At 35.2% G+C, this 15,933-nt stretch overlaps 1 long non-coding RNA gene across 1 annotated transcript; it reads right to left on the bottom strand.

Moving 5' to 3' along the window:
* Window positions 6,561-14,502, bottom strand: LOC109230352. Its single transcript, XR_002068626.1, has 2 exons — window positions 14,168-14,502; window positions 6,561-7,592 (listed from the first exon to the last, which is right to left on the bottom strand). It is a non-coding gene; the product is annotated as an uncharacterized LOC109230352 (long non-coding RNA).

The raw sequence follows: 15,933 nt of genomic DNA, 5'->3' as shown, positions 1-15,933 counted from the left end.
AGCTGACAGACTGCGAAAAAGCTGTTTCGTTTCGGAAAAAGTGAATATGCATAGCGCGGTACAATACTACATTTTGTGTGTTGTCTTGTCGGTCAGAAAAGCTGACGGACTGCGAAAAAGCTATTTTGTTTCATAAAAATTGAATATGTATAGCGCGGTACAATACTACGTTTTGTGTGTTGTCTTGTCGGTCTGAAAAGCTGACCGACTACAAAAAAGCTGTTTTGTTTCAGAAAAATTGAATATGTATAGCGCGGTAAAATACTACGTTTTGTGTGTTGTCTTGCCTATAAATAACGGGCACATTCTAGTTATTTTCTGCGCTTAACATTAACCAACAATAAATATTTCCATAAAAGCAAGGTTTTTCTTTATGCTTTAACAAATGTCTGAACCCCTTTATGTGCCAAGGTGCGAGTGCAGCAAAAAAATGCATGATGCAAGATTGTTGGGATGATGGTGAAGCTGGACGTCGATATTGGGCGTGTATGAACAAGTTTTATAGGGTTCCCGACGAACCTATTTGTAATTATGAGGTATGGATTGATGAACCCTATCAGCAGGAATACTACAAAGAAAAGTTGCAGTATCTTCATTGTTTGTGTTTGAAGCAGTGGGAAAGAGAGCGACAATCCAAACGAGAAGTTGCGGAGTTGAAGGAGAAACTCATAGAGGTGGAAGAAGAAAAAAAAAACTGGAAGACAAATTTAAGTGGTTGGAGCAGAGAATACTAGGCGGTCGTGACTAAACAATGACATGTACGTTTTGAGCGTAGTAGTGTATCTTTATGTTTCCCGTGTCATGTGTTTTCATTAGTTGTACTGAATTTAAGTTATGGTAAGTTTGTTGTGTTTGTGTTTGTGTTGTAGTGTTAAAATAAAGAAGAAACAGGGTACTATGTAAGCATAATAAAATTGTTGTTATTATTTACATAAAATACAAACAAAAAAAATCAATGTGTCCCCTGGCGCCCGGGTACACTATCAGGATCAACCTCATCACGTCGCCTCTTTATATGAGGATGCGCTGCAGCATGATCGTCAATAGGGCTGGAAGGATCGGTAGAAGGGGTCGTCGGTCCGTCGGCAACCTACAAAACAATTAGTAAGCTTAGTATATGAAAATGTATATTAGTAATGTACGTGTTAAGTCAAAAACATCTTTTCTTACCATGATCTCATCGGGCTCCTGAATATAAGCATCTGTGGTGTCCTCAGCATCGCATAAAGTGGCCTCCGTGATGGGCTGGGATGAAGCCTTAATAAGAAAAGTAAAAATTAATTTATGGCAAATCATTGAGAAAAAAATAAATTAAAATTTAATAGTAATACAAACATACCTGCGCTTGTGATAGATCTGCTGCACCCGACAACATTGAGCCCAAACTCAACCTGCGCCCACCATCCATGTCTCGAGTCGGCCGATCCTCAGCTGCGGTGGATGGGCCTGAAAAGAACTGCTCTATATCTATGGTGAAGCTCGTGCCCGTGATCAACAATGGATCTGACGGGGTCACCTGCGATGCTGGCAGCTCCAGCTGAAGGCTGTACGACGGCATGCTGCTGGGAGACTCGTCTTGCTGAGGGATATAACCCGGCTGATCAGCTCCAAGATCCTCATCAGGTGCCTCAACGCCCCCTTGCTGGGGACCACCTCCTCGCCGGCCCCCATGACACCGTGGGGCACCCCTGCCTCGTGGGGCACCCCCGCCTCGTGGGACAGCCCTGCCTCGTCCCCGTTCCCTCGGGCGTGTGACACCCCTACCCCACTGGTGGTGCTCTGGCGCCACATAATCGAGGGGCTGTGATCTAAGCGCTCGCCCTGTCTGGCTCGCTGCAGTGTCCGTAGAGCCAGCTCTGTCACCTACCGGCCATACTCAGCGGCCGCATGATCGCCAGCATGCTGCTGCATCTGCAGTCCCAACTGGTAGAATAAATGATGACCAATAGCCTGCAGAACATTTAAAATATTAATTACAGAATGCTATATCACAGTTATAAGTAAGAATACCAAATAACATACCAGTGCCTCGTGCCTCCCGGCGTATGGTGTGTATCGACCGCTAGCTTGATGAATGGGGTTCCCGATAAAAAGTCGGGTAACGCGGCGGTACCAGGACGTATACATCTGAATATAGGGGTGGAATCAGGTCCTCTCGCACCTCCCAAGTATGGACCTGCACCTCTAGCCATGCTACAAATGCGTCGTCCGCCCTCGAACGATCATCCCGCTGATAATGTAAAGCCTTTCATGTAGGCTCCCTCGGTATAGTCTGTGGACGGCCAAACTGGCGAAGTACCAGCTCTGTGGCATGATGCTCCACAATATCGAGGCACATCAGCGGGACGGAAGTGCTCCAAATCAGTCGGGTGGCCGAGCAATAATCGGGCAGGCCAGTAATCAAGACGTCGTTGTATGGCGTCCAGATAAACTATCAAATAATAACATATAAGTGAGTATGCGCAACACAAGTGAATTTATAACAAGTTTAGGTACACATTTACCTGTGCGCCCTCCAGCATGTCTAACACATCCTTGACAAAGGGGAGATTATGATGAGCATCAATGGCTTGGTAATTTCCACGTCGGAGAACCCACCTCGTAGCTAGAGGGAGAAACGGAGGTTCTACATCCGGAGGTAATGGTGGTAGAGGTGGCTGCAACGACAGGAGCCGCTCCCAGGCCCAAACTTAACATACAAGGTTGACGTAAAGTTTAAGAAAACTTTTGACTAGATAGAATTGGAAGTAATGAATAGAGTATTCGAATATGTTGTCACCTGTAGAAGCAGCAGAAGACCGCATACGTCGCTCTGGGTGCCCATGTTTTCCCGGCACATATTCCTGTACAGGTAAGCGAGAACAGCAGCACCCAGCTGTACTGGGGTAAATCATCTAGCTGCTGAAGATGATGTAGAAATCGCAAACTCACTAGATTTCTCTAAATGTTCGGGAACAAGACATCCCAAAAAAAAATGAGCAGCACCAACCTCGTGTGCCGGTGAATATGTAGATCATCTGTCTCGCCGATGATGTCGGGGTGCAATATCTCCAAATGTTGTCTAATAGCTGTCAAAGTCATGCGACTGGCCCCTGAAGCTGCAGTCTCAACCTGTGGCCTGAAACCAGAGAACTGCTGCAGCAAGTCCAAATATTGGGCACGCGACATAGATCTCATATACTGAGGCAGTGCAACGGCCAATACATCAGCAGGCAGCCTACATAAAACCTCAATATCATGCAGCGTGATGGTGGCCTCGCCAATGGGCAGGTGGAAAGTGTGCGTCTCCGGTCGCCACAGCTCTATCAAGGCCGTAATCAGAGACCGGTCAAGCTGCAGCCACCCAATCTGAAAAATCCTATAGAAGCCCGTATCCTGCAGGTGCTTGACTACACGGGGATGGAAATCTCTGCCCCTCATAAAGTTCCACAAGTCGTCCACTCTCCTGGCATGGAGAGTCTGGTCCAGTAGCTCTCCCTCCCATACGTAGGCGGACCTATGATCGCCTTGTAACACTAATAGCTCATCGGAGAAAGGTCCGGGATGCATAGGCAGCACGTCCATGTCGTCTACTGTAAATTAAATAATATTAATTGTTTGTTTGTTTTGAAAATTAAATAATTAATTTTAATTGGACAGTTTGTTTTGTAAATAATTAATATTTAATGATTTAATCGGACAGAGTATATACCTATGGGTTCCAGGCTCGATATTTGAGGCCCAGTAGCACCAAGCTTTCCTAAATTCTTATGTGTATCAATTTTAATTTTTTTCATAATTTTGTGTGTTTATTTTATAAATTAAATAATTAGTTTTTAATTGGACAGCGTATATATCTATGGATTTCCGACTCGATATTTGAGGGCCAGTACCACCAAGCTTTCCTGAATTCTTATGTGTGTCAATTTCAATATTTTTAGAATTTTGTGTGTTTGTTTGTTTTGTAAATAATTATTATTTAATTATTTAATTGGACAAAGTATATACATATGGGTTCCAGGCTCGATATTTGAGGCCCAGTAGCACCAAGCTTTCCTAAATTCTTATGTGTGTCAATTTTAATTTTTTTCGTAATTTTGTGTGTTTGTTTTTTAAATTAAATAATTGATTTTTAATTGGACAGCGTGTATATCCATGGGTTCCATGCTCGATATTTGAGGCCCAATGCCACCAAGCTTTCCTTAATTCTTATGTGTGTCAACTCCAATATTTTTAAAATTTTGTGTGTTTGTTTTGTTTTGTAAATAATTAATATTTAATTATTTAATTGGACAGAGTACATACCTATGGGTTCCAGGCTCGATATTAGAGGCCCAGTAGCACCAAGCTATCCTAAATTCCTGTGTGTGTCAATTTCAATATTTTTCATAATTTTGTTTTTTGTTTTATAAAATAAATAATTAATTTTTGTAAATTGTAATTGGACAGAGTTTGTGTTTGATCTATCAATATAGTAGATATTTAAACTGCAGAGATTCTACGCTAAAAGGCTCTACATTTTACTACACAAAAAGGCTCTATATTTTACTAAGCTAAAATGCTATATTTTACTACGCTAAAGGGGCACTAGTCTTTAAGCAAATAAATAATCTAAACTAAATAAAAACAATAAATATATTTTAATAACATAACATTCACGAAATTACATATAAAACAGTAAAAGAGATTTATGAATATTTTTATTAACAAGAAAAATTATTTCTCAACTTTTAACTATTTTTTTAAAACACTAATATCTTAATCCGGATAAAATTAACATACTAATTTAATCGCAAACAAAACACACAACAACATGGAAACACATTCAAGACAACTAATATGCATCATTATACGAGTTTCGACATAAACTAAATCGGAATACTTCAATTTATGTTTTTAGAAAAGTCGGGAAATTAAAATTTTGAGCCCGAAACGAGAAAACCACAACAATAGAAGGCTTGGGTTGGATGGGGGACCTACAATCTTATCTTTTTATGTGACGGGTGGGTCCACTCGAATTTTTTTTGGAGAAAAAGAGGGGGGTGCTGTTTCTTCTTTTAAAAATGGGGCTCGAACTGTTTCTGTCGTGGGAAGAAAAAAGGGTCTTTAATTAACAGGTATAGCGTGTCATAATACCGCGCTATATAACGCGTTATTATATCGCGCTATACTTTAACGGCAGAAACACCGTTAAACTATAGCGCGGTATAATACCGTGTTATATATAGAAAAGTAACTTTTATTAGGCAGTAAAAATGTATTTTAAGTCCAAAAGGTTAGCATTTAGGTCTCGGACTCATTGTAAGATAGCCCATAACCCTAAATCGTTTTCATCGTATTGATAACATAAAAATCTAGTCTTGTGTTCTCAACGTCCACTATTTGTTTTTCCTTCATTTTAATTCGTTTAGATTCAAATACTTTTGAGTTTAATCCTTGTTTAAATAATTAGGATAGTCTAATTTATTTAACTTAAAAGTCCTCATGAATTCGACGCTTTACCTTATCACTTTATTACTTGACAATTACGAATATTCACGTGTGTGTTTGGGAGCAACATTGTTGCTTGTTACCAACACAAAAACAAATCGTTTCACCTCAAACAAGGGTGATTAGCCTCTTAACTTCGGACAATTGAGGAGTACACGTGTTGAAGGGAATGGGCGAGCTGCCCAGCAGTGTATCTTTCTAGAAAGCCCTTAGTGAAATTAATTTAAGAAAAGAAAACTCTTTCCAACGTCATTCCTTATTTCAAAAGTATTTAATTAGTGTTTCACGTTAATACATAACAAGCTATCGTGTCACACTCTTAATGTTCAAGAGATAATATTATAATAAAGGAAACGAATATTGAAATCGGAATATTATCCTCCTTGGACCTGTAAATGTAATGCACAAAATCTATAAACCGACTTCCGATAGATTGTGGTATTGTGGACCGCTCTAACTTCCCATTTAGGGTACTTCCTATATTAGTGAAAGTAATTAAAATTACTCTTTCCATGTAATCGTGATAGCATTTCTTAGTTTCCCTACAGTATTTTGGGAATCCAAGAAACTCCAGATCGCCTATGCATTTCCCTACAGAGTGGAGAATCCAAGAATTTTATTATATATGCATATATGATGTTGTAGTATGCAATGATAGAGAAAATTACATACTCCCTCAGTTCACTTTTACTTGTTCACAATAAACTTTGCACGCCCCTTAAAAAATAATAAATGAAGTGCATATTTTACCATATATCTCATAATAACAATAGTATTTTGAAAAGTCTTGAAAAATAATTTATAAAATGAGTAATTAATGATCATGATAAAATAGGGGGGGAGGGGGGAGGAAACGACCTTCTCTTGAATTGCTAAAATTGACAAGCAAAATTGAATATATATTTTTAATATTGTGGACAAGCAAAAGTGAACAAAAAGAGTATTAATTAGGTTTAACATGACATAAATTAGTAGGCAAAATAAAGGACATCATTACTAAAGATGGGATTTTCGTGGTTAAACACTTTAGTCACGATGCTTTTCCATAACATGCGCATAGCCAACAATTAGCTATATTGCTGCAAAAGTTGTTGGATGTACAACAAAATCTCATATTAGTAACTGAAAAGATTGAGAACCTACATGTATAATATAAGGATCTCTAAATGGTAGGCGCTCAAAGGAAAACCATACGGACTTGATTCAAAATGCACAAATATCACGTCATGTCAAACTATCGAGCTGGTTAACCTAAGAGAAGTTTAATTTTAACCCTTTTACCACGACAAATCGAATTTGTAGCAGCTGACAAGCACATGGACGACCAATTATATATTCATGTCATATACATAGAAAGTTGAGAATTGACATCTTTGGCATTTCCAATCTCTCAAGTGTCATGTTACGTACAACTTGGCAGCAGACAAGACACATGGACGATCAAATACGCATTACTTTCATGAAACATCAGATGAAAGCTGAGAAATGAGTCATAGTGGGCAAAAGTTCTGTGAGGAACAGGACAATTTTAATCTAGAGCCTGTAAGTCTCAGTATATAATTCGCAGATGGCTCCACTTTAGCCAGATAATTTCAAAGCGAAAACAACAACAACACGCCTCATTCCCAAATTCTGTAGTAGAAACGAGGTGTTGCAAGCACAAAGAAATATGGGAAGCCATAGTCATAAGTCCATCTCTAGAAGCCGGAAGTCCATCTCTAGAAGCTGGAAAATGATTCAGCGGAATAAGAGAAGCATTTATCAGTCACCCATTTGGAACAATCGAAACTAGAACAAATCACGAGTCAAAAGTCATCTCTTGATGTAACAACCTTGAGACCCCAGAGGCAGCTCCAATGCAGTGCATGGCTACAACAGAATCACCTTCCTTACATAGCACTTATGTTTTGGCATGTCGAAGAGCAAATACCCTTAGGATGTTACCTTTTGAACCAAGAATATCTTCTCAATTGAAATTTCCGTTCATCGCCCCACCATAAATGCATTGGAGTTGGCAAAAATGTCATCAAGGCCCCGGGCATATCATGAACCCGCTTGACATTGGCAAAAAGAAAACATTGCTCCAAAAGTTTCTTTTTGCCAATGTCAAGCGGGTTCAACATCTGTTAAACAATTTTTTCATGGTTTAACAATAATTTATCACATAAAGTTAGTAAAAGATTTTGACAAATTGTATTCAACTGGACACACTTGTACAAGCATAGGTCCACCATTGTTTTAGATGGATGACATTCTTCAGCCCATGCTTAGAAATTAAGCCTCCAACTATAGATCAGTAAATCGGCCACCACTATCAGTAAATCGCTCATAGCAATACATCTCACCAACTATGTACACATAGTTCTGAAAGTGATGAATTTATAGGGTGAACCAACCTTGCTACACAACCTCAATGGTCCAATCATCTATTTCCCAAAATGTGTTATAAATGCACAAAATACAAAACCCCAACCTCTCTCCAACCCTACGAATCCAGCAACTATGCATCAATTCCAAGTAAATTGGATGGAGCCCTCAATATTCATTCTGCTCAATTTAGACTCATTTCACTTCCATGCCGGAAAAGATTACCAAACACCAAAAGAACCAACTAATTTACATATAGATTAAACTACTGATGTTCGTTAATATACATTTCATACGGCCGGTCACATTGAATAATAAGGAGAAATATTATTATTCATCTTCAATAATAGAAGATCACAGATATTTTTAATGCAAAATACTATGAATCGGTTCATCTTCAATTCTCGCATGCATCTTCCAAAAACATTGGTTATAAACTTAGGCTAACTTTCTTCATTGGGTCAACTTGGAAACAAATTTTATCATAATTTATTTGCTAGCCAACTATCTAGCTTGCTCTAATTATTTAGAGAACTATTTGAATGCGATTCATTTCCTGGAGGCAAGCAAGAGAGTCAACTGAATCTTGCAAAATTTTAACATGGAGGCTGACCTTGTAACAAGTTAGAACAATAATAATAAAAATGAAACAATTACAATTCATGCTAGAGAACCCGTTTAATTATAAGTAAGTGTATAAACTACAACCTTTGAAAAGCAATAAGATGTTCACACAAAAACATTATAATACGTGAATTATTATTCCTAACATGGCATTGCTTAAACTTTTGTTTGATCTTTCATTATTATTCTCATGACTAGTATGCATCTCTCCTTTTCTCTATATTGTAATTCTATATTATTGTACTTGTAAACATGTATCCAGGACAATGTACATAATTTTCGCAAGTATGTATGGATATGTATATGTATTTTTTATGCATATTGTTGGAATGTAAGCTTTCATATTATATTAGTCATAAATTGATTTTGGTAATTAAGTTGGTGAATATTTCAGTCAATATAACGTGGCTCTCAAAGACACAAGAAGACTGCACATGGTTTTGAAACTTTTCTCAAAATCAAGAAAATACAACTCCTCTTTTTTTTTTTTTTTTTGATAAGATCAAGAAAAGACAACTCCTTCCGCAACAAAATGATTTAATTACTTGAAATGAAGTATATATCTTCGAATTTGACTGTTATGACTGTTGATTTTGCTCTAGGCATGTATACAAGAATTTGGATAGTCAATATCATTTTGCGAGAACTATGTTGAAATAGGACATCAACGTCTAATTTCAAAAAAGTCGGTAAGATTTTACTAATATATTATTTTCCATTTCATTTCAGTGTTTTGCCTTGTCCTGAGAAGAATCGTGAAGACAAAACCAGCTTAACCCACGCCGTGCTAGAAACAATAAATACTTCACGCTTTATGAATGTTGTGTTATTAGCATCTCATTACTTTTCAAATGTTGTAATATATATAAACCTCCCTATAATGAACTTGTTCTCTAGCATGGATTATAAGTGTTCCTCTGTTTTTTTCTAACTTGCTTATGTTCAAGACTGTCAAGGTTAGCCTCCATTTTTATAAAATAATGCAATCAGTAATTTAATCATTTCTCTCGCATTTCCCGAAAAGAAAATTGCATTGAAATAGTTAGAATGAGACATTCTAATCAAGAAGGTATAGCAAATTGCACTCCCAATTTAATGCAAAATACTATGAATCGGTTCATCTTCGATTCTCACATGCATCTTCCAAAAATAACGGATATAAAATTAGGGTAACTTTCTCATTGGGTCAACTTGGAATATTTTTTTTTCCATACTTTATTTCCTAGCTAAACTATCTCGCTCTAATAAATATGGAGATTATATTCAAGACATGTAGCCTCCATTTTTACAAATTAATGCAAGCAGTAATTTAATCATTTCTCTCACATTTGCCGAAAAGAAAATTGCATTGAAATAGTTAGAATGAGACATTCTAACTAGGAAGGTATAGCAAATTGCACTCCCAAGTTACCCAAGTTAAAAATTACAAGTTTCTCTAATTTGAGTTTCATTGTTTTCGAAAGATGCATGTGAGAATCGAAAATTAAAATCCGCCCTATAGCATTTTGCATTTTGATATGACTAATGTGTTTTTTATATTGCATTTTAGTAGCAATTTCTTTTCCTAATTTATGCATGCAGTCGATATTTATGTTTTCATCTTAAAATAGTCATAAATTGATTTTGGTAATTATGGTGGTGAATATTTTAGTAACTTGGCCCTCAAAGACATAGTTTATGGACAGAGGCGGATCCAGGATTTGAGGCTTATGGGTTCCTACCGTAATTTCATATTAATATATAATAATAACTGGGTTCACAGTCAGATATTTACCAATATTTAGTGAATTTCTTAATATAAATACAGGGTCTACGCAAGAGTTATTGGGTTCCCGGGAAAAAGGACACCTATGCACTAGGTCCGCCCCTGTTTATGGATATATGTGATGTTGATCCTAATCTCTCGGGATTCGACTAGTCCCTTAACATAATGACCTAATTACTTATGGGAAAGTGTCACTGTGGAATAGAGAAGACTAGATCAAGCCTATTTCATGATAGGAATAATACTTCATGCTTTATCAATTTGTTTTGTGAGCATCCCACTACTTTTCAAATATCGTAATATATAGACATCCTTACAAAGAACTACTCTGTGACATGAATTATAGGTGCTTATTTATTGTTTGTAACTTGTTTTAGGTTCAAAAATTTCCAAAAGCTTGCTTTTCATTTTAAACTAATGAATTCTTTTTAATCATCTCTCCCACGCATCTGAATATGCATTAAATAGCAAGAATGAGACATTCTAAATCAGTAAAAACTTTTAGATGCAAGAGCTTGGTACCCCAAGTAGAAAAGGAAAATGCAGACAATTTGCTTTAATGAACGGAATAATATGTTTTTAGTAACATATCATGATAATCGTATTCCACAAAGCAAAATACTATAAATTGATTATATCAACAATTCTCGCATGCATATTTCGAGAACAATAAATCTGAAATTAAGTCAACTCATTATTTTTAATTGGATCAATTTGAAAGCACAATTGGTCATATTTTATTTCCTAGTCGAAATGTCTCATTCTAACTATTTTTTGATTGTTTTCTTTTCTTGAGGCATAATAATTATAATACATATTAGAGAGCCAATCAACTATTGAGATCTGTATAAATTACAACCTTTAAGAAGCAATGAGATACTCACACAAAAACATTTATAAATCATGACTTGTTATTCTTAACGTGACATTTCTTTAGTTTGGTTTACTCTTCAGCATTCTTCTTAATCACTAATTAGTATTTAGTATTTATCTCACATCATTTCCATATTGTGATACTATAGTATTGTTCTTGTCAAATGTATGTAGATACATATGTGATAATGTTTTCATTCATGTTGGCACGTTGTTCTCATGTTATAGCAAAAAGAAAATGATTTTGATAATTATTATGGCGAATATTTCAGTCAAAACACGGGTTTCAAACATATTAACTTTGGCTTCACGTGATATCCGTCCAATTTCTTAGGATTCAAAAAGAGACTACTCTCAGAACCTGATGATTTAATCACTTGTGGAGAATCCTGCATTACCAATTTAAATTGTTACCATTTGTTAGTTCTTCTCTAGGAATGTATACTATGATTGTGATAGCCAGCCTATTGGGTAGGAATAACGCTTAAATAGGACATTAGTGTCCAATTTCAACAGAGTTCACTAAAAATTTATATATTGTTTTATTGATTTTTTAGTAATTTAATTTGTTATAAGAGAGAGATTAGTGAAACAGTAAACTAAGTTTAAGCAACGTCATACTAGAAATAATACTTCAGCTTTATAAATATTTTTTTGTGAGTATCTCATTTCTTTTCAAAGGTAGTACACACACTATCTCCCTCAAATGAATTGGCTCTCTAGAGTAGATTGTAAGAGTTTCTTTATTACTTTAGACTTGTTTTATGTTTAAGAAATTGTCAAAAAATTTAAGATAACACAATTTATCATTTAACAAGTTCTCTCTCGCACCTTCTAAATATTAAAATTTGCATTAAAATAGTTTAAAACAAACATTATAACCGAGTAAAATATAGTAAATTGTGCTTCATAGTTGCCCCAATTAAAAATAATGAGTTGACCTAATTACAGATTAATTATTTTCTAAATATACATGTGAAAATTGAAGATTAGATCGGTTGAATAAGGGTATTCGAAGTGCTATTAAACAACACATTGTTCCCAAGATAACAAAAACAAAAACATGTTGTTCACTTTATGAAGAAAATAGTAATCATATTCCTTTACTTAATATACCAATTGTGAATTAAGATCATACTGCTAAAAGTTTCAATCGAATTAGAAAGCATCTCTCTAAAAGGAGTATAAAGAACATTGTAGCTAGGCTCTAGTGGTTTCCTTTGAGACCGGGATGCAACATCCTTTTGTCACTTCGAATGGAGTGGTTGGTACGACCCTTCTTCGCCTAGGCTAAAAAAGAAGCAACTCTGACACCTTTCTAATAAAAATAATTATGTTCTTGGTTTTCTAATATTTTTAGAAGTACTTCTCATTAGTGACTTTATATTGTCTTTAATATCGATGGGTACCGGTTGCTACGTGTTAAAAGTTAACCACTATGATTAGATACAAATAAAATCACTGATACGCATTAATGTACATTTCATGCGCTTGATCGCGTTAACATAATATCGAGATAAACTATAAAAAATTAATCAAACTTTTAACTGTAAGTTTTTTGTCCCTAGTTTTAAAAGAGAAATGCGCACATTTTCTTTAAGGGGAAATGGTTAAATTTGCCATTCTACTATAAATTGGGCAACTTTACCCTCTATTAAACTTTGGTCTAATATTACTTCTACCATTAGGATAAGTCTCATTTTCCCTTAACCCTAAGGAAGCTCTAACAAAACTCCAACTTTGAGATAATTTCAAAGCATAAAATTGATGAATAAAACTGAACTTTTTTTTTTGAAAATTTTGAACACATGGAGTTCACTCACTTCGCATTAGAGCTCTGTTAATGACAAGACAAATATGAGAAAGTTTACTAATAGGAAGGTTATGATTGCAACAAAAGTGTAATTGACAACCAAATTAACCAATTTTGGGTAGTACCAGAGCAAATTTGGACCTTTTCTCTTTCTATAGTAAAGTGGATAATATGTTTCCAATACCATATTCAGTATGCATATCTTAACCTCAAAATACTATGGGTTGTCCATCTTCAATTCTCAATTGCATCTCCCAAGAATGGATCTAAAATTACATTGGCTCATTATTTTTAATTGGGTCAACCTAGAAACACTATTTATCATACTTTATTCCTAGTCAACATGGCTCATTCTAACTATTTAATTGTGATTTCCTTTTCCTGGATACGTAGGAGAAAAATGAATAAATCATATATTGCATAATTTAAAATAAGGGCAAACCTTGGCAGTTCTTGAACAAATTACAAGTTAGAAATATTTAAAAAGAAAAAATAATTCTAATCAATAATAGAGAGCCAGTACATTTTAGGGAAATATAAATTATAGCTTTGAAAAGCAAGGAGATGCTCACATAAAAAATATTCATAAAGCATGAAGTACTCTTCCTAGAATGGTATTGCTTAAACCTGATTTTCTTATCTATTCTTTCCTGAAACTAGTATGTAATTTCTTTTATTTTTCATCTATAGGTTGTAGTTCTAAATATTGTATCTGTCAATATGTATGTACGTAGTACATCTGTGACTATGAATATATATAATTCATACTATATATGCATGACTAAGTGCATGTATTTATGTACGTTAGAATGTGTGTTTCATATTATACTAATCATAAATTGTTGATGGATATTACTGGAAATGAGAGTGAAGATCCACCATCAACATCATTATAATTTTCAGCTTGCTCCTTAAATATGGAATAAATATGGTCACAATGTACCCGAGATGAAACTCTACATTTTAGGCTTTGAATCAAAGATATCTGATTTCATTTTTTTCGTTCGCCAAGTAACAATGCCTGTAACAACGTAAAACAACAACGCCGGAACAAAAAGGACGATAGCAAATTCAGTGTTAACACCTGTCGAACAGATGTGGAACCAGTGATATTGCGTCCGCAAAACTAAACACGTTAACAATCTAAAGCCCTTAATTAAGAATCAAACAACTGGTAACGAAAAGTATAACTGATCCAGGACTACAGATCTAATAATTGTGAAGTAGAATATACTAGGGCTTGTGATTGAACGCACCTTTTGAAGACGGAGAGGCATAAGTGTTAGAGGGATGGAGTGAAGTACGGCGTCAGAGTAGCTTCAGGAATTCTGACTTCCACCTACTCCGGCGGCGGCAGCGGCGGCAGGCACATCGTTTTGGACGATTGAATTTGAATTTAAGTGTGAAGAGTGATTAGAGCCAGGAAGTAAGCGGAGGAAGAAGAATCATTTTACGTGGCGGTTTGTATGTGGCGATGTACGCCGCCCAGCATTTGTATCTTTCTAGGGAAACCCGGCGAAATTGAAAATTGGAAATACAGAACTCGATGTCCTTTTTTCATGTTTCCAATGTCCTCCTTTTTCCTGATATCATTTTTTTATTTCGAAAATATCAGTCCGTAACCACGCTAACCCGCGATTCGCGCGAGCGATTTTTAAGAAGGGAAAATATATTTGGACAAACTAAGGGCCCGTGCGTCAAAATAAATTTGCGAATTATTTTAAAAATTCATGGTCATAAGTTTTGCTCATATTTTGGCCAAATTTCAAATCCAAAAATTAGCTATTGAGCTGATTTTGGGTCAAAATCCCAAAACTTGGGAATTATACATGTTTTTCAAAATAAAGTTGGAAAATATGTTTTGAAAATGTATGTCCAAACACATTTTCATCTTCAAACCAAACTTCACCCAAATCAGATTTTTCAAAATAAATTTGGGATATATGGCCAAACGCTAGCTAAGAATGGCCCAAATGTCCAGAATGGGGGTATTATGGTAACTTCGCACGGCTTTTCAGGGCATAATAGATATTTAAGCATTTTCGTTTTCCAGATATATCCTTTAGCAGATTTGTTTTTCAATTTAATTTTTTCCCTCCCATTCTCTCTCATTAGTTTAATTGTCTTACCTTCCACATGCTTCTTTCACATTTACACATGCATGTTACACTATTTTTCATAAAGCAATTTATACTCATATACATATACTATACCAATTAAACGAAATAAGCTAAAAAATATGCATAGTATACTAAAAAAATACGATAAAACTACTGTATTATAGTTTCTATATTACTGTATCACTAAAATAATATTGTATTACTTTCTAACCCTAACACTTAAATATATAGTGCTTCAACTAAGAAGCCACTACAACAAATGTGATTTTTAACCACGAAAATATTAGCTACAATAGAAAATTTATCACTAATTATCGATTTTCTGTGACAAAAATTATATTTCGTACTTAAATACATGAGGCATACGCTTTTAGTGACAAAACATAAATTTCGTAGCAAAATTTTTGTCTACTAAAGTTTTCTACAAAAAAAATGAATTGGCGCCAAATATTGATTAATATTAGCCACAAAATTAATATTATTGGTGAAAAATTAGTTTCGTCACAAATGTTGTAGACAATTGGTGACAAATAATTGTTCGTCTTAAAATTAGTTATATTTTCGCTACAAAATAGTTTCGTCACTAAAAGTTTTATATTTTTTGCAACCTTAGTTTTTGTCACTAATAGCATAAACAAATTAGTGACGATCAGTGTATCATCTCTATTTTACCTATGAAATTATTAGGTACCTAAAAAGTGCATCACTAATTATTGTCTTTTTGAAACAAAAATTAGAGTCGTACTTAAATGCACACGCGCATATATTTAGTGAAGAAACAAAAATTTCGTAGCAATAGTTTTTTTTACTCAGGTTTTCCACCAAAAAAATGGATTATCGCTAGTTATTTAGTAACATTAGTCACAATATCTAGTGTTATTGGTGACAAACTAGTTTCATCT

The sequence above is a fragment of the Nicotiana attenuata genome, chromosome 1 (assembly GCF_001879085.1).
Source record: "Nicotiana attenuata strain UT chromosome 1, NIATTr2, whole genome shotgun sequence".
Taxonomy (NCBI): Eukaryota; Viridiplantae; Streptophyta; class Magnoliopsida; order Solanales; family Solanaceae; genus Nicotiana; species Nicotiana attenuata.
This window is presented reverse-complemented; position numbering and strand designations above follow the sequence as displayed.